Raw genomic sequence first — 22,636 nt, 5'->3', positions numbered from 1 at the left:
TTTTTTTTTTTTATTATGTTAGCACCGTACATTACATCATTAGTTTTTGATGTAGTGTTCCATGATTCATTGTTTGCATATAACACCCAGTGCTCCATGCAGAACGTGCCCTCTTTAATACCCATCACCAGACTAACCCATCCTCCCACCCCCCTCCCCTCTAGAACCCTCAGTTTGTTTCTCAGAGTCCATCATCTCTCATGGTTCATCTCCCCCTCCGATTTCCTTCCCTTCATTCTTCCCCTCCTGCTAGCATCTTCTTCTTCTTCTTCTTTTTTTTTTTTAAACATATAATGTATTATTTGTTTCAGAGGTACAGATATGTGATTCAACAGTCTTACACAATTCACAGCGCTCACCATAGCACATACCCGCCCCAATGTCCATCACCCAGCCACCCCCTCCCTCCCACCCCCCACCACTCCAGCAGCCCTCAGTTTGTTTCCTGAGATTAAGAATTCCTCTGGAGAGTGTTATGCTGAGCGAAATAAGTCAATCAGAGAAAGACATGTATCCACATCTATGTCTTCTTTCTTCAAATAGGTTATATACTTGTCGAAGGCCACGAGTGTGCTTTTGCCAGACTGTTATCTGTCATCATCCATAAATGTTTACGTGATGAGAGAAACAGTTTACTCGACCAGTGTGCACCAAGGCCGACTGGACAAGGCTCCATGGGGGTGGGTGCAGAGGAGACTCAAGTAGAAAAGATGGGTGTGTCTCATAAGTTATACTAGAAGATAGGCCTCCTGCCTGTGCACAAATACAGTACCGAGTTCTGGATCTCGAGCTTTGAAGTTAGATGGGCCTCGCTGTGTCTGTCTCCTCCTCTGCAAAATGCAGGCAACGAGAGCATGTAATTTGTACCAGTGGTTTTCAGCTGGGGTGATTTTTGCCCTGTGGGAGTCATTTGGCGATGTCAGGAAACCTTCTTCATGTTACAACTGGGGATGGAGGGAGGACCGACATTCAGTGAGTAGAGTCCAGGGATGCTGCTGAACACCCTACGGTGCAGGGGACAGAACAAGGAATTACAAAGAACTACACTGACAGGAGTGCTGAAGTTGAGAAACCCTGCCTCACTGGTTTGTAAAGATGAAGCCAGGTAATGGATGCCATCTCAAAGATTATAAAATCAGCTTTTAGGGGGGTGACCCCCAAAAGGCTCAATTTCCGTGGCATCTGTGATTCTTGCCAAGGAAAACCCTTTGTGATAAGGATTTTGAGCTCTCCTGCTGTTTAGAGGACTCACTGGGGAGATTGTTTGTGTTACATTGTGTACTAACATGAGCTGGCTGGATTTATCGGAGCTGTAAAAACAATTGTTAATTTTTAGGGTGTTCCTGGTAAACTTCCTGCTTGCTTAACCAGTTTGTTCTGTGGAGATAATTTTGGTGTGTGGGTTTAAATCCTCTGATGGAAAATGTTTTGGTTAATGAATTTCCAAAATATATTTTGACAAGTGGGAGGTGAAAAGTTTTTGTTTTCACATCAAGACGCCTCATGTTTTTCTAGCCCTAGATTTAAAACAAAGCCTCTCTCCCCTCAGTTTACTGTCTTACCTGCCCACTGCACCCATTTGGGTATTTGTGGGAGTGGTTTGGAGGGCTGTTGGATTTCCATCTATTCTTTGTTGGGTTTGCAGGGGAGATTGTTATTTAAATTTTTTTGTAATTACTAAAGTAATATGCACCTTACAGAAGATTTTAGTAATATAGAAAAACCATAAAGATGTAGTAAAAAAAAAAAGTTATCGGTAATCCTACCACACAAAGGTATAACTACGTTGCTGTGTTTCTGTCCATTTTTAAAATTTATATATTTTTTCCATATTTGTAATATTCTGAGTCTATGATTTGTGTTTCCGCCTTTTTATTTTACTTATTTTGTCTTTCCCCACACTACAAAAATAACTAAATATTATTTCTAAGGACTGTAAAATATTCCACCTAGGGATGTTTCGTGATTAATCCGATTGCGGAGCCTGTTTTCAGTATTTGATGAATATCATATATCATTTGATGAATATCAATTATGCTGTCAGCATTTCCTGTCTTTCAGATCATTTTTATTTTTATCATAGATAACCAGAAGTAGAAAAAAAGGATGGGCATGCATATGGATATCTTGATTGATATGCTATTGGTTGCCAAAAATGTGTATACTGATTTTCGCCACCAGCAGCAGAGTGATAGTCTCATTTTAATAATATTTGGCAGTTTTCTAGGGGGAAAGATATTTCATTTTTCTTTTTTGTTTGATATTAATGAGATCAAATAGTTTATATGACTGTTAACTGCATTTCCTGTTTAACAAACTGTTCATGAACTTTACCCATTTATTTATTATTGGGGATTCATAGTTTTCTCATTTGTCATAGACTATGTTATTATTAACCCTTATTAACCTTCTCTCACATATTTTGACCTAGTTTTTTTTTTTTCCTCTAATTTTCTATTTGGTTTGTCTTTCAATTTTGTTTTTAGTCGTATAGAAGTATAAAATTTTTATGTAGTCAAATCTTGATTTTTCTTCTTCGCGGTCTTCAACCTTCCTTTGTCTTTACTGAAATGAATGCTTTTCTGTTCTGGAGGTCACTATACTGAATTGTCAATGTTTAAAATTCTGCCCCCACTCTGCACCACTATAGAGTTTCTCAATGAGGATAAATGGGCCTTGAGTGCTTGATCCAATCTGGGCACCCACCATGAAAAAACCTCCCCATCTGTGTGTGTGGGGGGGGGTGTGTGTGGTGGGTGTGTGTGTGGGTGGGCATGAGTGAGTAGGGAAAGTTGATGAGAAAGGGTGGGGCTCCTATTGGGTCATGGCTTGTTTGGTCTTAATTTCCTTTCCCACAGGGTAGACGTGAGCTTCCCTGAAGGCAGGGGCTTCCATCCGTTCTTACATGCCTGAGTAACTGGGACCAGTACCTTGCCTAGCAAACTGTGGCAGTGCCTGGCACAGAGCTGGCCATGACCATTCTTTTATTTCTCTAGTGCCAGAGAAGGTTCACTGAGTAGAGACTGTGGCCAAGTCCCTTCCACTCCTTACGCCTTAAGTTTCATTCTCTTGGGCTCCAGACTCTGTTGCTCAGGCCTCATTAAGGTAATTCACTGCCATGTGGGTGGATTTCCCCTGGTGCCATTCACCAGCTGAAGCTTGAAGAGAAAGGTAATAATAGCAAATACAAATAGTGCTTACTTGTTTTGCAAAGTGCTTCGACTACAGCTTTTTTATATGCTTCTCCCCTCAACCTTAAGAGGTTAAATACTATTTTCATCTCCATTAATTTGGAGGAAACCACCACTCAATAGAAGCATAATTAAAATCTAGAGCTTCAGACCCCAGAGCTGATCCTCTGTACTTAGGAAACAATTCCGTCGTTGTAATTTCTGGTTGTAATTTCTTGGTGGTACTACTGGGCAGGAGGTAGGCAGCAACTTTGGGTTTTGGAGTCAGGCATATCTTGGATGGAATCCCAGTAGAATCCTGTCTTAAGATTGTAACTTTGCGACTCGTCCAGCCTGAGCTGTGGTTTTTTGTCTGTAAATGGAAGCAACAGTGCCTACCTTGCAGGGATATGAGAAAGATTAAATTGAGGTTATATATACAAGATGCCTAGCACAGCACCTGGCTTACTCATTGCAGGAGCTCAGTAAGGATTGCTGCCTAGTCTTTAAAGCTAAAAATGCTTCTGTTCTTTTTTGTTAAAAAAAATTTTCAGAATAACTGGCAAACCTGCTCAGACTTGTGAAATTTTAGTAAATATTACTTATATTTCAGTGCAAGAAACATTTATCTGGCCTATTTATTATCCTGTTGAATAGATGATTTTGTTTTCTGTTATGGATGTCAACTCCTTCTCTGAAATCCTTCTGCTTGGAGAACTTTGTGATGAATCCCCAGCTTAGGACTGTACTCACAGCCAAAATAAAACATGTTTTGTCTACATGTTTATGTAAAAAAGCACAGGCCGTTTTTTTGGAAGGGCCATAACCTAGTCATTCCTTTACACATAGTTGAGATTTTTGGCATCATTCATGTTACTTGTTACTTGCCCCATGTATCATAAACATTCAGGTAACAAAGCACTCTTAAAAAGGAAGTTGTAGGGAAGCCTGGGTGGCTCAATCATTTAAGCATCTGCCTTCAGCTCAGGTCATGATCCCAGGGTCCTGGGATCGAGTCCTTGGCTCAGGTCATGATTCCAGGGTCCTGGGATCGAGTCCTGCATTGGGCTCCTTGCGTAGTAGAGAGTCTGCTTCTCCCTCTGCCTGCTGCTCCCCCTGCTTGTGTGCTCATGCTCACTCACTCTCTCTCTTAAAAAAGAAAAAGTTGTAGAAAATCATGAGAGAAGAGAAAGTTGCTTAGGTAACTCAGGAGAACAGTTGTTACTTAAATTTCCATTTTTCATACCATATGTAAATTGAGTTGGATCTGATTGGTCCTTATGCTGGATTTTGTCATCCACATAAAAAGCCTCCACTAATATTATGAAATTCTGCCTAAAGAATTTCAACATGAGGATGGTCTTGCCATTTAACTTCTATTGTGTTTATTCAGATTTTTTTCACTTTAATAAATTGAACCAAGTAATTATAAATGTTAGCTTAGAGTTCTCTTATAATCCAATGCAGCCTTGTTTCTTACGGAGTTAAAGATAATGCCCTTTGTCAATCTTTTTTAAAATGTGTCTTACATCTTTTTACTTTTGTCCCTGAAGCCATGGTTGCATTTTCAACAATACACCATCTTAGTATTGGAATGGGGAAAGGTTAATGTGAGTGGGGCTTTATTGGGTTAATAACTAACCTCCTTGTTCTTATTCTGGGAGATTTAGTCTGTTGTCCTATGGTTTCTCCATCTCCCCTGGAATGGAGGAGACATGGTGGTAGGAATGGAGAGACAAAGATGGGAAAGCCTCTTTTTAATGTAATTTATAGAAGTTACATAAGTTAGAGTCATAAATTAGTTGCATTTTTATATAATTCATGCCATATGTATATGCTTTACATAACACATGGATACAGTTAAGTATCAATGATTAAGTGAAATTTACGTGATTTCTAAGTTCCTTATTTCTAGAGTTCAAGGACCAAAGTGAATGAACTGTTGGCAAAATCTTGTGACTATTGGGCGCCTGGGTGGCTCAGTTGGTTAAGCGACTGCCTTCGGCTCAGGTCATGATCCTGGAGTCCCGGGATCGAGTCCCATGTCGGGCTCCTTGCTCAGCAGGGGGTCTGCCTCTCCCTCTGCCCTCTTCCTTCTCGTGCTCTCTGTCTCTCATTCTCTCTCTCTCAAATAAATAAACAAAATCTTTAAAAAAAAAAAAAAATCTTGTGACTATTGTAAAGTGAGTGTAGGACATTGTAAAATGCCACACCCAGTTTTAATGGTAGGTAGGCAGTTGTTTTCCTAAAATTCAGGCCTAATGTTTGATTTCTTAATTTGCAGCCAAAGTGGACATTTGGGGGCAGAGGTGGGAGTGTTGATAACAGTAAAGAGAGTAGATTAAGCATGGAAGAATAAAATCGATGCTGATATGACTATTAATTTACAGGATACAAAGGCCTAAAGACTGTCTGTGCTTTGTGTTCTTGAGATAGCAATCTAGTTGGGCCGCCCTGAGCCCATCACTTCAGCCAGATCGTTTTGGCACCAGCCCTCTGAAACAAAGCCTGAGAATGTAGAGAGTTTTACCAGGCATTTCTTGTTGCTGGCTGGTTGGCTTATGGAGTAAATAGAGTAATTAGCTCTCATTAGCACTCCCACAAGCTGTAATGCATCCACCTGAGGCGAAGAGACGCTTGCTTCTGTTCCTGAAAATGTGAAAATCCCCATCTGATCTCTTCAGTCTGAGCATTTTTGCACTGCAGGAACAGAATGCCAACTTGGCAAGAATAAAATCGACCAAGTGTCTCAAATGACAGTAGCAAATCCTACTGACCAGGGTGGAAGGCTTTCCTAAGAGCGATGACTGTGTCTAAGAAATCGGTGAGCCTTAGATAGCCTTTTCTTCTCTCCCCCTCACCCCGCTTCTTGTGTATTTGACTAACACGAACCAGGTTAGTTCAGAGATTGAACACTGGTGGTCCTCTGACTTGATCTCCTTTGCCTCTTGTCAGCTGTAATTCAGAAGTTGTGGTATCAACAGAGTGTCTGGGTTGTTTCAAGTCTTTGAGAAAGAGAGACCTCTGAGGGTGGTTTGTGGCCCTGTTCAGGACCACCTGCCCTGGATAGTCCTTGTTCCTCTGAAATACAGATCTATAGTTATGAAGCTGGGGGCCAGAAGGCACATGAAGGAGGCAAAGTCTTGGGGCTTTGTACACAATCCTGGAGAAATATATCGAAAAACTGCAAATTGGCGGGTTTTATAGGAAAGAACCCTGAACCAAGAATCTGGCAATCTGATCCCAACATTGATTAGGTATGTGATCCTGGGCATAAAAGTGAGCTAATAAAACCAGCCCTGCCCTCAGAGGGAGAGCTGTGAGGGTCCAATGAGACATTGTGTAAAAAGTGATAAAACGTTAAGCAGGAGTGCGATTTTTAAGTTGAGTTTTTCATATGGAGTACGTTATCTGCATTTTTAACATTCTGAACCCAAACCTTTGGCAATAAGATACAGACACTGCAAATACCTGCTATTGCTCTGACTTCTACTTTTGTGACATCCCTCACTCCATCGCGGGCCCTCAACTGGGCTGGAGCCTGAATGACTGGTGGACGGTTCCTCAAGGGTTCCTGGAAGTTGGTACAGCCTCCTGGGCAATGCTATAGCGGTAGCTCTTGATTCTTGCTCAGGCCCGTCTGCCATCTGCTTTCTTGGGGATGCAGTAAATACCGCGACGTCGTCAATAACCTGTCAGCTCCACGAATTGTTCCCTCTTATTGAAAGTTTGAGATGCTGGGGATAAAGTGTTCAGGACTTCGTTTCATACTTCTATGTAGAACTGTTTAAGTAGCTTGAGACTAATTACCTAGTATTTGAGGTCCTGAAGCAAGTATGCCTTATGTGGGGAGGGGCAGGCTCCATTGGTTAAGGTTGAAAACATCAGACCCGGCATCCTGTGATCCGGTGTCAGTTTTCAGTGCCACATGACGTTGTGATGGGCACCTTGCTAGCCTGGCAATGTCTCACCTTACTTGTGACCCTGTGATATTCCTGGGCATTATTTAACTCCTGTCCCTGTTGATTGCCTTGGGTTGGTATTCAGAAAGTGATCTGGGCTATCAAAAATGTAATTATTTAAACCAAGTCATAACTATTTTTCAAAGATTGTTTTCGGCCTTCCTAGGACCTCTGATAGTATGTTGTGATAGAACATGTGTAGGGCCTGTAACTTCCTCAGTAGAATTGAAAAAAATAACTTTCTACACTTAGAAAACAGCAAACAGCCTGTCTTTGCTGAGATACACTGGATGCGTCCTGAGACCAGGAATTGGGTGCTGAGGGATTTTAGGGCTGAGGCAAAGGTAGTAGGATTCAGTGGAGGAGAAGCTGACCAGCAATGCAGTTGCAGTGGAGGCCCCAGCTGCCCTTATGGGGAGCTTTGGGTTGGGATGGCCCCAGTGGAGGCAAGGGACTGGACCTTTGTATTCCTGAATCAGCCCATTGCTGGCAACTGGCCACCCCCTCTGGTGGCTTAACCTTGATGACGCAATGTCCTGCAGCTGGCTGGGGGCCTTCCCGTTGAGCTGTCAGCAGCCAGGATGAGTGCAGCTGGTTCCAAAAATGGGGTTTGGGTGAAGCACACCAATGTCTACTCCCCTGTCCCAAAGAAGCTAACCCCTTAAAAAAGAAACAAACAGTAATAGATGGCACCAAAATAGCGGCATATGTGGTCTCTTTATCTGCAGAGTCAGAAAGTTTGGATCCCTTAGCAAAACCGAAGGAAGAGGTCATAGCCTTCTGTTAATGATAAACAGATCTCTAGTCTTTCAGAAATTTGTGAGATACTTGGGTAATATTTACACCTGATTGCGGTGTAGCCGGGGCCAGCTTCTGTATGTGTGAAATGGCTGGCCTGTAATTGAGTGATTTTTGCCTAAGTATGAATTACTGCAAGTTTAGAATGTTAATCCTGTGTGTACAGAAATGAATTCGTTTCTGGAATATTTAAACTCATGTTGAATTTATAGGATTGGTGGGTCACCACCACAAAAGTCAGGCAAAGCAGGTTAAGGCACACAAACCATCAACCCCAGAACTTTCCAGGGGACCCTGCGGCTGGAGGGCAACTATGGGAGAGTTCTAGCCTCTGCTGAAGTTCCAGTCACCTGATAGGGCTTTTTAATATGGTTGAGGATAATAATTTAGGAGTTATATTGCCAGAGGATAAGTTAATGTGCTTTGAAAAAAAGTGAACCAGTGTTCTGGCATTTCCAAAAGTCAGTTGTACTCAGCAAATGTCTGAAACTGTCTGGCATGGTCTGTGGTGTAAGTGGGGTGGGTAAACAAGGCCAAAGCCACCCTACATCTTTTCCAACCTCAGATTAAGTCATATCTGCAAAAGCGAACACAGTTCTTCCTCAATTTCCGCCTTCTAGTGAGTGAAGGAGGCAGTGGGTTCTGCCGACCCATCGTCTCAGTTTGTGTTGTGGGGCCCGGAGGTAGGGAAGTCTGATGATTTGGGCCTGGCACAGAGCAAAGGTGTGCGTTCTGACCAGTGGATCTCCCTTCCCAGAGACTCCCTGTCCACTGCTACGTAACCCTTGTATTCCTTGCCTTGCCACTCAGGAGCTCCGAAATGCCAAGTCATGCAAGGTGTGCTAACCTGTTTGTATTCCTAGTGGAGAGATAAATAGGTCACTGTTCCTTACTCAGAAACTGAACAGCTCCAGCTGCCTTCGTGGTAGGTTCTGTATTAGACACCCATCTCACCTCTTGGAGGGTTGTGGCAATTTGGTGATTGCACGTGAAGGAGGTGATCTGCCAGCCGGTTGATTGTATTGCCTGGAAATGGGAGATGGCATAAAATAAGCTTTCAAGGTTTCCTCAGATGAGAAGGAAGTTAATGTAGCATAGTGACTCTGCTGCAGAGGATGGGCTGAGGTGAGTCTGTCGAACACGTGCTCCGTGTCTTCTTGAACTCTCCACTGGATGGTCTTTCTCAGTGTGATCCCTCGAGTGGCAGGTGATCTGATAGTGCAGGGAGCCGGCAAGGCAAGGCATAATGTGGTTCGTGTTTTCTTCCGGCTTGTCTGTCTCTCTAACATGCCTACACGTGTGCATTGGCATTCTGGAAAGTTCAGATGGGGAATCTCCAACCACGGCTTTTCATTGTGACTCACATCTGCAAGGGATGAATCAAGAAGAGCTTCTTTGCCAAGAAGTGTGGTACTGTGTAGGGAGAAGTAACTCAACTTTGAAGAGCCAGAATTTTAAAAAAGGAAAAAGGTGGAGGAAGCCTATCAAGAAAAGGGAAAACCGGAGGTGATCTGGAGGGTGTTGCCTGGAGTTGTGGGAAATAAGTCAGGAATAAGAGAAACAGACAAAAGTCAAACAGAAAACATTGCCTGGGAGAGCCTGGGTGGCTCAGTCGGTTAAGCAGCTGCCTTCGGCTCAGGTCATGATCCTGAGGTCCTGGGATCGAGCCTCGCATCGGGCTCCCTGCTGAGCCCGCTCCTCCCTCTGCCTGCCGCTCCCCCTGCTTGTACTCTCTCCCTGTCTAATAAAAAAATAAAAAATCTTAAAAAAAAAAAGAAAAGAAAAAGAAAACATTGCCTGTTAGGGCTGCCCCGAGTCTGAGGACCAAAGCAGCACCAAGGGCCTTGGAAATGCGCTGCACAGAAAACGGCCCCGCACATCTACCTGCTTTTGCTTCTGTTCACCTGGAGCAAAAGGGTCTGACACACTCCCAGAGAGGATGCTATTTGGTCATTTTGAAGGCAAGACCTTGAAGTGTGGGGGTGTCATGCTTCCTTCTCGAGCTGATGTGGCATCACCAGCCGGAGAGAGGACACAGTGATTAAGGGCACAGGCCTGGGAACCACACAGACTTTCGCCACTTAGGTGTGACTTCAACTTGGGGCCTCAGAAAACAGGCATGCGGATGAAGCTGGTTGTATTTCATGGGGTTATGGCGAAGGGTTTAGCGGAGCATAATGAAGTAAGTGCTTAAAACAAGGTAAGTGTTGTTACATGCCAGGAGTTGTTATGGGATTTGTAAAAGGCACCTTCCTACACTCTCTGGCCCCACTGTCGCGCTTTGATCCTGAGCTCGGTCTCCGCAAGGAGTTAGACACTATCAGGGCTCTGCTGGGGTATTAAGAGCAGCGGCAGGTCCTTGCCAAGGGCTCTGCATGTCCATACGTTGCCCCTCCTGAGAGTTCCTGTACTTAAACCCCTTGATCTTTTCTAGAGCCTTGATCTTTTCTCCAGCAAGGACAGCCACACACATTGGCTTGGAATGGGTCTGGGCACTATTTTTAAATCTCCATGGATAATGGGTTGCTCTGCTAAATATATGTAAATATTCACCTCCTAAGCATCTTTTGTACACAAGACACTGGGCCCATAAGGGTGCAGGATGAAGTGGTATATCAGGGCTGCCTGCTGTGTTAGGGGTTTGCATGATTATGTTACTGTGCCTTCCCACAACACTAAGAGAGGAAGGTGATATTACCAGTTTTCCAGGGATTAAATAACTTGCTCAAGATCAGAGATAATACCCAGTTTCACTGAATGTAAGACATGTTCCAATTTCAGCAGTGTTGGAATGTGAAAAAATATCTTCCAATCAATGAAAGGTAGTAAATAGAAGAACCTAGATGTTCATTCCTGCCTAATTTCAAAGCTTATGTCACACACAAGAACTTGTGGTCGATCTAGTTGGCGAAAATCAAACAAGCACAGATAAGAGGACACCTAATGTGTTAGGACTCAAAAGGGCAACAATATAATAGTTGGTGTTTATTGACTACTTATGATGTGGCAATGTTTTTATGTGCTCTAATTCATAAGAGCGTGGTGCTCTTTACAATTACTCTGAGGTGGATACTGTTCTCTTTCTCACAAACAAGGCAACGGAGATAGGTACTCTTATTCCCATTCAAATGAGGAAACCGACACACAGAAAATGTCCCAAGGTCACACGACTAGTTCTAAAAATAAATTCTATAACATGGTACTTAAGAGTTCAAGTTTATCTATAATCATGACAGATCTGGTTAAGGTTCCAGAAGAGTATAATCTGATAGAAGGCTGCTCATTGTCCTCTAGGAGCATCTGACCCAGACCTGCAGTCAGGAGGAATTCCCAAAGACAGTGAGTGGCACCTGAAAGAAAATGGGAATGTTTTTCTCTCCATCCCTAGCTGCTGTGATGCTAAAAATAATCGTGGTCACTCAAGGTTAGGAACCCCTGCTAGTACCATCTTTCTAAACTGGCACTGGCAAGAGGGAACTGAATTTATTTATGAATAAAGTTCCAAAGAGCACCTGACGTGGTTTAGAGGAACGTTGTAAATCAGACAGTTGTTTGGGGCCTAGGAGGATGGCTGCATGGATGATCTTGGAAATCCAAAAAAATCGGGGTGAAAATACTCTTTGATGACTTTTGTATTTGAAGTCACTTACAGATGAACAGCCAAGTATTCTTTTTACAGTTTTTATGTCATGTTCTGCCTTCTCAGGCCATGGGAGAGCCCCATCTGTGTTCACATACTGGCTGGCCAAAATGTCTGTGGCAACTCAACTACTTGGCTTTTCATTTGTCTCTAATTCCTTTTATGGAATTAGTGATTTTTATCTCAAGTTGCTGTGTTGCTAAAGGATACGAAGATTGTGTGTCAAGCTGCCATCTAGAAATAAGGCAGAATATTTTTAAGTGGATAGTTTTTCTGTCATTTAAAAATAAATTTTGACAGCATCTGGCCCCTAAGTAGACAGGTGTTAGAAGACAGTGAAGGAGCCTGCAGAACGTGGAATCCTAATTGCTGAGTAGCAGACTGCATTCCAGGTGTGTGTTTGCTTTCTCAGGACTGGCTGACCCACGGTTTCCTTACCTTTAGAACAAAGGGTTAGGTAAGATATTCCCACATGTCTCTAAAATTCTTTTGACTCATACATTTCTAATCCTAGCATGGCTTTTGTTCTGACTAAATCACCTCTAATGCCAAATGTTGAATTTTTGGTCTCTGACTTCTGGGTGTATTTTCAATTTGGATCACCTGCGGATTGTATTTTTTTTTAAGATTTTATTTTTTTATGTATTTGACAGAGTGCGTGTGCGAGTGAGAGAGAGAGAGTGAGCGAGTGCATGCTTGCGCACAAGCAGGGGGAGTGGCAGGCAGAGGGAGAGGGAGAAGCAGGCTCCCCACTGAGCTGGGAGCCCAAGGAGCCCAACCCAGGGACCTTGGGTCATGACCTGAGCCAAAGGCAGATACTTAACTGACTGAGAGACCCAGGCGCCCCCAGTGGGAAAGTGTTGTGGACATTTTCCTTGCACATCTTTTAAATAGACAGACTTACTGTTAATGAAGAGAAATGAACTGTGGTAGGTTTTGGGTCAGGGTGCCATTCTGCTGCCTTAATCCCTGACAGTCAACCTCAAAGTCAGCGTCTCGCTGAGTGGTTCTGAACTGTGGTCAGAACACTGACACTGTATATAGGTTTACTGAAGGGATGCCCGGAGCAGAGAACAACTGTTTGGGTTGTTTTGAGAGAGGCCCAGCAGTGGAGCTGTGGACCTCGAGGCTGGGACTAAGGCTCAGATGAGGCTGAGGATGGGGGAGGAAAAGTGTATACCTATCCAGCCCACTGTACCAGCAGCGGTGGGATTCTAGCTGTGGTTCCAAGTCCATGTCTCACAGAGGAAAAAGGGTCTTCTTTACTCTGGCTCAGGGCTGTCTGGTAACACTGAATTTAATCTGCTGTGGCCCGGCCCTGGTCACTGCCCTGGGTGGGGCTTACAGTGGACTTAGAGTGCTATGAAGAGAGCAGAACTTCTTCAAGTGGGTGACTGACTCTGAGCTCGCCCTCCATAATGCTGCCTCTATCATCACTGAGTCCAGCTGGGTTGGGGATTGTGCTCAGCGGGGCCCTGGGTGAATGCTGTTTTGTGCCCTGTTGTGTAGTGTCCTTCCACAGCCTTTTCTGGCTTACTGCTTTCTTAACTGTCCAGAGGCTGAAGGCCGTTGGCTGCCCTGCTGGAGAACCCATCTGCTTGTATGAGCTGACCTCATGCGTCGGCCTGCAGAAACACAAGGGTGCTCAGGAAAGCTTTCTGTGAATGTGACCCAAAATACTGTAGGACATGTGTTGGGAAAGCCCCTGGACCTTGATGAGTTCTCACCAAGGAGCCTTTATGTTCTGTGGCTAACTCTTTCGGGGTAATGGATTTCTGTGAATTGGTGATCTGTGAACTGAATAAAAAACCATTCTTGTCTGCAGAGTTTGTGATAAGGAGAAAGGTCCCTAAGAAAATACATTGATCACTTTGGGCCTTAGGCTCAGAGACTCAACATGCACAAGTCCAGAGAGTACCATTCACATCGTTCTTCTTGCTGGCCCTCATTGGATTCCCTTAGTCATTCTCCATACCTTTGAGAACATTTTCGGGGAGATCCTCTATTGGGACAGGGAGATAGAGCTGGCTGAGGCCAATAATCGAGTAGTTCCTACTTCTCTCCTCCAGGTCTTCAAATTGAACGAGAGAATACTTTCTGAATTCTGTGTGTTATCTAAACAAATGATGGAAGAGGCACTTGATAAGCAACTCTTGCTTGTGCCTTGGATAAACCTGCTGTCTTACAGAACTTAATAGGACACAGAGAGGTGACTTTTGGGAATACCAGTGTTTCCACAATTTTGATACCAAGGGTGCTTAACAATTCCCGTCTGGTTAACATTTAGTGCTTAGATGTGTATTGATGGTAAATTACTTAAAACTGGCAACTTGTAGACGTAAGCTGGCAGTCCTGTTAAGACTTCTGTTATGTTCTGAAGATAACACATAGCCATGCACAATCAAGACAACTGTGGTGGAGGCATCAATTGAGCTGGTAGAGGTAGTGGTCATGCTCGGTCCAACAAAACAGTTGTGTGTGGGTTTTTTTTTTTTTAAAGATTTATTTATTTTAGAGGTGGTGGGGAGAGAGAGAGAGCAAACAGTGGGGAGGAGCAGAAGGAGAGGGAGAGAGAATCTTAAGCTGACTCCAAACTAAGCCCGGACTCTGACACCAGGCTTCATCTCGTGACCCTGAAGTCATGACCTGACCTGAAACCAAGAGTTGGTCCCTTAACCGACGGAGCCACCCACACGTCCCCCAACAAAACAGTTTTTTAAATTAATGAATTAACTAATTCATTAATTAAAAAGATTTTGTGAGAGAGCGCGAGCGAGCACAAACAGGGGGAGCGGGAGAGGGAGAAGCAGGGAGCCCGATGCAGGGCTCCATCCCAGGACCCTGGGATCATGACCTGAGCCAAAGGCAGACGCTTAACCGACTGAGCCACCCAGGCGCCCCCAACAAAACAGTTTTAAATGAATTATTACTTTCTTACATATTGCCATTCAGATTTCTCAGCCTCTGCTTAAAATGCTTGCTTTACGAAAACTGGTATTTTCTTTGATAAAAAAAAAAAAAAAAAGATGTGCAAAATGATTTGGAATTTCGAAGTGCTCACCACAGAGTTCATACTCAGCATTTTTATCAGTGATTGGGAATTGTGGTTGAAACAAAGCTGGGAGAGACCACTGGTGACAGAATTCAGAAAATAACCCTTATGAGAGGACATGGTGAAGTGAAGTGGATACTATTTTAATTAACAGGGCTATATGTTATGTTGTGAATTTACATTTAAAAACGTAACTAAAAATGAAGATGACTTGGTTGGACAAATGCTTCCTGGGGGTTGTCGTTGAGCGCAAATGTGTGATGCTCTGCTAACAGAGAGTTAAGGAAAGTTAACCTTACCATGTTTAGCAGATTTAATGGAAGTTAGTGTCCATTTTCCTGGAGAGAACATTCCCTTTGTGCTCCGTGTTGGAGATTCTTTTTTTTTTTTTTTAAGATTTTATTTTATTTACTCGACAGAGAGATGCAGTGAGAGAGGGAACACATGCAGGGGGAGTGGTAGAGGGAGAGCCGACTTCCCGCGGAGCAGCGAGCCCGATGTGGGGCTCGATCCCAGGACCCCGGGATCATGACCTGAGCTAAAGGCAGACGCTTAACGACTGAGCCACCCAGGCGCCCCCATGTTGGAGATTCTTGTGCTAGACTCCATACACTCCATTTTAAGGAATGTCGCCAAGTTGGAAGGTTGCCAGTGTTAGGGTGGGGAGATAGTACGACCAGAGGTCTGAAAATTGTGACCTAATCAGAGTGGTTTGAAGAACTGGAGTTTGAAGTCCTGGGAAGTTAAGGGAGACAGGGCTGCAGCTATAAAATTTTTGTCAGCTTACCACGCAGAAGTATTGTTTTATCCCTGAGGACAGTCCTCATTGGAGATGAGGCTGGGGTGGGGTGGGCAAAATGACTCAGGGAAGGCAGGCCCTTCCAGTAACTGAAGGGGTCTAGCTATTTCAAGGGCGTGAGGGGATTCATTGAGATGTATCAGAAAATATTTAGACTTTGATAAGGTTCTATGATTTTGTAAAATAGCTGGTTCCTTCCGGTTCTTTTCAAAAATTGCTTTATTCAGGTGGAAGAAAGGCATCCCTCTTCCATGGCATAGGTTATAGAAAGTGCAACAACTGCTTGTTTCTGATGAGAGCTGAGAAAGCTCTGGAAATGTCTCTTAACATGGCTTTTCTTTTTCCTTATTTTTGCAGATCCTGCCAGGACTATAGATCCCTTATGCCTTTGTTTTGTTTTGTGTTTTACATAAGTGGGCTACATAAAAGTGACTAATTTATGCACAAAAGATTGCTCTTGGGTTCCCCCCCCGCCCTCCCCCCTCCATGGGCAAGCTAAGCCTTGTGACCCTCTGCTCAGCAGAAATTGTGCTTTTCTGGGGAAGAAATCATAAATCAGGATTGAAGGCAAAAGCTATTTTAACCCAAGTCTTCCCCCTTTCTCTAAAGAGTAACAATCTCTTGACTACGAGATAGCACTGCAAAGACAGAATTAAACGTTTTTACCTGTTGGCAAGCTTGTATTTTCACTGACTCACTCTTTTTAAGAAATAGTATTTTTGGGGGGGGGGGGGCACCTGTTTTATGTTAATTGTCCTGATCTCTGTCTCCTGACTCCTGTGTATTTATTCTTTTAAGCATTTTGAGCACCATTTTACATAAGATTATGAATAACTTAAAAAATAGCCTTATGTTTGAAAGAGGCTGTGCATTGGGAAAAAAAAATTTTGTCCATGTTAAACTTACATTTAGTGTTGGGGTGCCTGGCTGGCTCAGTTGGTAGAGCGTGTGACTCCTGATCTCACAATCGTGAGTTTGAGCCCCACGTTGGGGGTAGAAGTTACTGAAATAAATAAAACTTCAAAATAAACTTACATTTAGGGTTTAGAACTTAAATTGTGAGACTTAAGTTGAATTATGAGTAACGAATACAGAATATTTTGAAATTAGCAATTAGCCCACCGAATAAAACTGCTTCCTGAACACATCTGTTACTTTTGGAGTATTTTTTGATATGATACCATGCTGGTTTTGAGTCATTTTGTTGTGGTTGATATGCTAGTTTCTGCTGGAGAAATGAAAGGTCTGGTATAGGTTTTTGATTTCCTACATGCCTAACTGTAAGGTTTCTGACCTACAGAAGGCTGATATGGACATCCCCATGGCCATCTGGGAGTGACTGTAAGCATTAACTTTCTGTATTTTAATGAAAGACCTAAATACTGGAACAAATGTTGTACGAGACTTTAATCTTTAACCGTGTTTCTGTTCTCTGCCAATGGTAACATTTGTTATCACGGAGTGAAAAACAAGTTTTGGGATATCCCCAAACAAACTTTGCCGGCAATTCCTAGAACATTGGTACCAGACTAGCTGTTGTTGTGGGCTTCACTTGCATTACTGGTTACACAGATTTTGTGAAAGATTTGGATGAGGTTAGGTTTACAGGAGCTAGGAATTCAAAATGAAGTCTTCTGTTGATTGTTTCTTTCTCCCAAGAATTGAATGTTGTCCACAATAGAAATTGTTGTCATTTACTGAAGGAACAGGAACCTTCCATTCTGTCTAAATTTGTATTGTTTTGGAAGAGTTTTCTTCTTGCCTGCCACTCTTAGGCAAACGCAGCCCTAACATCTAGTCCTGACCAGGAGAAAGCCCGTCACAGAATTACTGATAAACCACCTAGCCTCTCTGCTTCAGATTTCAAACTTGTTACTTCTTGGAATTGTTGGAGGAGGCTAATAAATTAATCTGTGTAGGCCTGCATTTCTAAGAGAAGTGATTATTTTACATTTCCTCTGGAATATATATTTGGAGGGAGGGGGAGAGAGGGGTTAAGAGTCTTAAAATCTCAAAGGCCCCTTTTAGGTAACATCCTCCCTCCCCGAAAACTCAACTTTGTCTGAGTGTTTACTGACTTGGCTAAGTGACTTGGATTTTGTTTAATCTCAAAATCTGAAATTGCATCAACTCATGTTATTTGATAATCCTCCATGACTGACTTAATATGTATTTTTAGGAAAAAGAAAAAGGAGCCTGCTTTAGACATCTCATAGCTTAAGTTATTTTTAAATTAACGAAGGAAAATGTTTTCTCCTTTTGCTGAGCTTTTTTGTAAAAGTTTTGAGGAGTAACAATACTTCTACAAGTAAGGGAATATAAGGAAATATAAGGAAATACAAGGAAAGGGAATCATCTGGAAAATTAAAACATGAAGGTGGTTACCAAGTACCTAAAACGTCTGTAGAATGATACTTGACGTAGATTTTTACATGGATATATTTGCTACTTATAAGAGCTCTTTCTTTTGAACACTCATATTACTTTTATGGTTAGGTCAGTTCACAAAAAGCTTCCAACACTGTAGACATATTACATTTTGTCTAAGTGCTAAATGCCCCCCTATATGTTTTATATGAAAAATGAGTAGTGCAAATTTATTGGAGACAAACCTGGAATTACTGGAATGTGAACTGCCTTCTTCTATTTCTAAGCGCTCAGGAAAGTTCTCTCTCTCTCTCCCCTAGAGATTTCCAAATAGGTTCTCTAATTTTGTCTGTTTTCAGATAATCCTGTGCGCTGAGAATTACTCAGTTGTTTAAAGGATTCCATTTTATGTTGAAGCTCTATTCCTTTATTTCCTGGAGTCAATGTTTTGCATCAACATGGCCTTACCGTGCTCCATATGACTTTGGGTATTTGTGTACAATTATACGTTCATGGGATTTTTGTAATGCAGTAGGTATGTTTGAGTGGAAGTTGGCTCTTGAAATATTTTGGAATAAAATGATTAGGCATTTTATATTTTAGAAATGCTTGATTAGCATGTGTACCTACTCTGTTTCTCATAGATTTGTCTTTTCCCTAACACTTTCCTGGTGTTTCCAAGATTATTTGGTGTTTAGAACCAGTAACTGTGATTTTTATTTTTTATTTATTTTTATTATTTTTGTAAAGATTTTATTTATTTGACAGAGAGAGACAGCGAGAGAGAGAACACAAGCAGGGAGAGTGGGAGAGGGAGAAGCAGGCTTCCCGCCGAGCAGGGAGCCCGATGCGGGGCTCAGTCCCAGGACCCTGGGATCATGCCCTGAGCTGAAGGCAGATGCTTAACGACTGAGCCACCCAGGCGCCCCGTAACTGTGATTTTTAAATGAACAGGGCTACTACCAGTTATTAGATCATACAACCAAGTATTGGGGGTGTTTATTTTCATTTTATTATCTCTCTCCTTCCCAGAATGAGAGCAGTACAGAAAAGTGGGAATATGTGTAGTTAAGCAGAATATTTGCATGTTATGTCTCACTATCCTATATAGGTCAAGAACTGTCTTACTCACTTTTTGAGGGTGGTTGGGGGAAAGCATTTGAGTATGTACTCCTTGCCCTGCCTCCCACCCCCACACACAAACACCACACACAAACACAAACATGCTGCTCAGACTTGAATACGACCTATAAAATGTCTATGTGTTTCATCTTCTGCAAAACATAAGTGTAAAGGATCATGTGTAGAGTACATTGTGTGGCCTCACAGTAAGGAAGCTGTGTTATTGTAAAATCTTATTAGCATCCCTAGAGGTAATAAGCTTAAGCTGATTAAACTTGCCATTAACCTGTTTTGCTGGATGTAACTCATAGTCATAACAATGATTTTTAAGTATCGACAAGTATGTATGAAAACCTTATTGGTGCAAAATACTAATAACAGTTTGTGTTAGCTAAGTTTTTTGTTTGTTTTTTTTTTAAATTAAAAACACTTTTTTAACTCTTAAGATTTTTCTCATGATTCCTGAGGTTTGAGGAATGTGATAGTTCAAGGGGGGAAAAAAAAAGCCAACCCAGTAATACAGTACCAGAACTCTCTGTTATTTTAAATTGGATCATAGGGATACCTATGGTATTTGAAAACCTAATTATAGTTATACCTCCCAGCATAATTATAAGCTCCTTTCCTCCCAGACATGAAAATTAAATGGTGAAATTTCTGTGCACACACACAACCCCAGTGTGGAACAAACCTTGCCATTTCTCTACACGAAAAATAAATGTAATGGGGCCAAGCTGACATTTGCTAGAGAGGACGCATTGGCCAGGAGATGGTAAAGTTCTTTTATGCCTCCTCCTCAGAAAACAAGGCACAAAAATTGTCCTTTAAACTAGAATGTCGAACGAAAGCGGCTGAGGCTTCCCTTAATGATTAAATGAAGTCTGTGTAATATTCTTCTCTGCCAAGAGAATTTGTATTGACATGATAGGTAAATATTACACACGGAAAGTTCTAGGTATTTGAATGTTTTCAAAATTTGTAGTCAGAAGTTTGTTCTTGTGTAAAATATATTATTATTTTTTTTAATCTTTGCAAATCCAGGATTTTTCCCCTCGATTCACAAGTAGCTGTCAGCCTGCATTTTAAGTTCAAATTTTTGGCTGTTTTAGATCACGACTAAAGAGGAAGAAAAGGTTTAAAGGAATAAAAAGGTTTGCCTGAGAGGTGAATTCATAAAATCTAAGGGATGAATTAAATGCAAAATTAGTCTGTTTTGGTGGTTTGGATTTGGTGTTCTTTACTGACAAATGGATCCTGTCAGTTTGGGTTTTGGTAGTTAAGCTACATTAGCCTGGTATTCTTGAGAGCGACTTGCAGAGGATAGATGAAAGGAAACAGCCCAGGTTAACACATGAGCCGTATCCAATGCATGCTATGGCTTACTCACACATATTAGCTGTTCCTTAAAGCAGATATGGTTGGTCTGTGCTTGGAGGTAATATGGGCAGAGACCACTCTGGGCTGGGGTGCTCTTATTATGAGCTGAGCTGAGTATTGAGTGTTTTACTTACATCCAGACAGCAGATGAGGTGGGTACTAGTGGACCTCCATTGAACCTAAATGTACTGAGGTGGACACGTATTAGGCAACTTGATGCATACAAAATCAAAAACTAAATCCAGGGACACCTGGGTGGCTCAGTCGGTTAAGCAGCTGCCTTCGGCCCAGGTCATGATCCCAGGGTCCTGGGATCAAGCCCCGCATCGGGCTCCCTGCTCAGCGGGGAACCTGCTTCTCCCTCTCTCTCCCTCTGCTTGTGCTCTCTCTGTCAAATAAATAAAATCTTTAAAAAAAAAAAAAAAAAAAACTAAATCCAGCCCTCCTGATCCAGAGCCAGACAACCTAACCATTTGTCCCAGGAGAACCACCCTTAGGGTCACTTTGGTGCACTTAAAAACCAACTTGATATCCTATGCACCGAACCTTTTCTTTTAAAATAATAAGTAAAACTAGGAAATGGAAATTTATAATCACCTCATCAGGAAGAAGTGATGATTATTCCTAGATTTGGTGTTTTGAACTTCAGTTCTTTATTTATGGATAAACAGTGCCGTTTTTCTTTTACGCAGAACTCTGATGGCTTTTCATCTCCCCCAGAAGGAAATCCCATCCAAAGTCTTCCCAGTGACACAAAACTCCTGCATCGTCCTCTTCTACGCCCAGCTTCTCTAACTTCACTGACCTCTCCTCCTCCTCTTCCACACCTTGTTTATTTTGCTGCAGCCACAGTGGCCTCCCTTTTGTTCCTCTAATTCTGCAAGCCCACTCCTGCCCCAGGGCATTTGCACTTTCCATACCTTCTGCTTGGAATGCTTTCCCCCAGAGAATTGCCTGTCTCCCTCATTTTCTTCAGGACTGTGTTCTGATGGCACTACGTCAACTCAGCTTTCCCCGACCAACTTATAAAGTAACATCCCTCCTCTCTGAGCTTCCTCTTTCCTCACTCTGCTTTATTCTCTCATGGTATTATCACTATCTCTTATATTTTCACTTGTTTATTTATCTGCCGTTTCTAGGCAGGGACTTTGTTTCGTTTATTGCTTTATGCCCAGCAACTAGACAAGTGTCTGGTACATAGCAGATGCTTTGTAAATAGTTGTTGAGTAAAAGAAATAAGTGAAAGCATGTGTGTGTGAACATATACACGCCTGAGCACACACATACATGCACATTCTTCGATGCAGTATTCTGCTGCCTGCTTAGCATTAGCACTTGTAATCCCATGATATTGCTATTTTGTAATTTTTAAAGTTTTAAATTAATAAAATTAAGTTTTAATGTTTTAAACCTCAGTTTGTCCTTTAAGTGGTAGTTGGGTTTGATTTTATGTTGTCCTTCACCTTTAATTTACAGAATCAATTAGTTGCTAAATCCTGTTGGGTTTCCTTCTGTTCTTTAAACATCATTATTCCTTATTCCTACTACTACCACCGAAACCACTCTTTTTTTAAAAGTCATAATTGTGCCATGCTTTCAGAAATATCAAAGGAAATGGGCTTTTTAAGATTGCTGAAACCAGATTTCATTCTGATTCTCCAGTTTCCAGCTCTTGTGTTCCCAGGCTAGTTAACTTCTGAGCCATAGTTTTGTTGATTGTAAAGGTGGTTATAATATTTCTTCAGCAGAGTTATTTGCAGGTTTGATCAAAATAACTCCTGTAAAAGCAGTGCCAGTTCATTATCATACTCTGAAAAATCCAGGTAGATTAGAATCTTTGGGTCAGCCCTTTTTTTCCACCTCAGAATACAAATGGATTTGGCGGGCATCTTTCTAAAGATGTCCGCCCTAGAATGCCTGTCTTCTGGTTGTTCAATCAAACATTAGGTACTGCTCTGAAGGAGCTTTGCTGATGGAATTAAGGTCAGTAATGAGCTGACCTTCAGATCGAGAGGGTAGTCTTGATTATCCAGATGGGCCTGAGGTAAGTAAGTAACAAGCCTTTAAAAGCCGAAGATTCAGTCAGAGAGATGGGGCAGAGAGGGAGGCAGTGGAGGGAGGCCGAGGGGGAGGCAGAGAGACTAGAGCATGAGGGGAACTCACTCACCATTGCTGACTTTGAAGGAGGCTGCAAGCCACGTGGTCTCTAGACCAACCCCCAGCCCCCAGCCAGCAAGGGAGTGGGGACCTCAATCTTAGAGCCACATGGGATTAATGCTGCCAACAATCCGAATGAGCTCATCTCCAGAGACTCCAGAAAGGAACACAGCCCTGCCGCCACGTTGATTT

The 22,636-nt window shown here is 42.3% G+C and overlaps 1 protein-coding gene across 8 annotated transcripts in view; it reads left to right on the top strand.

Annotated features, from left to right (window-relative positions):
• PPFIBP1 (PPFIA binding protein 1) overlaps positions 1 to 22,636 on the top strand; it is a 177,747-nt gene that overhangs the window by 19,871 nt on the left and 135,240 nt on the right. The gene's annotated exons all lie outside the window — the stretch shown is intronic.

This window comes from Mirounga leonina, unplaced genomic scaffold (assembly GCF_011800145.1).
Source record: "Mirounga leonina isolate KUSES-001 unplaced genomic scaffold, KU_Mleo_1.0 Mir_201, whole genome shotgun sequence".
Classification (NCBI taxonomy): Eukaryota; Metazoa; Chordata; class Mammalia; order Carnivora; family Phocidae; genus Mirounga; species Mirounga leonina.
Note: the sequence above shows the minus strand (reverse complement) of the source record. Positions and strands in the feature narration are given on the sequence as shown.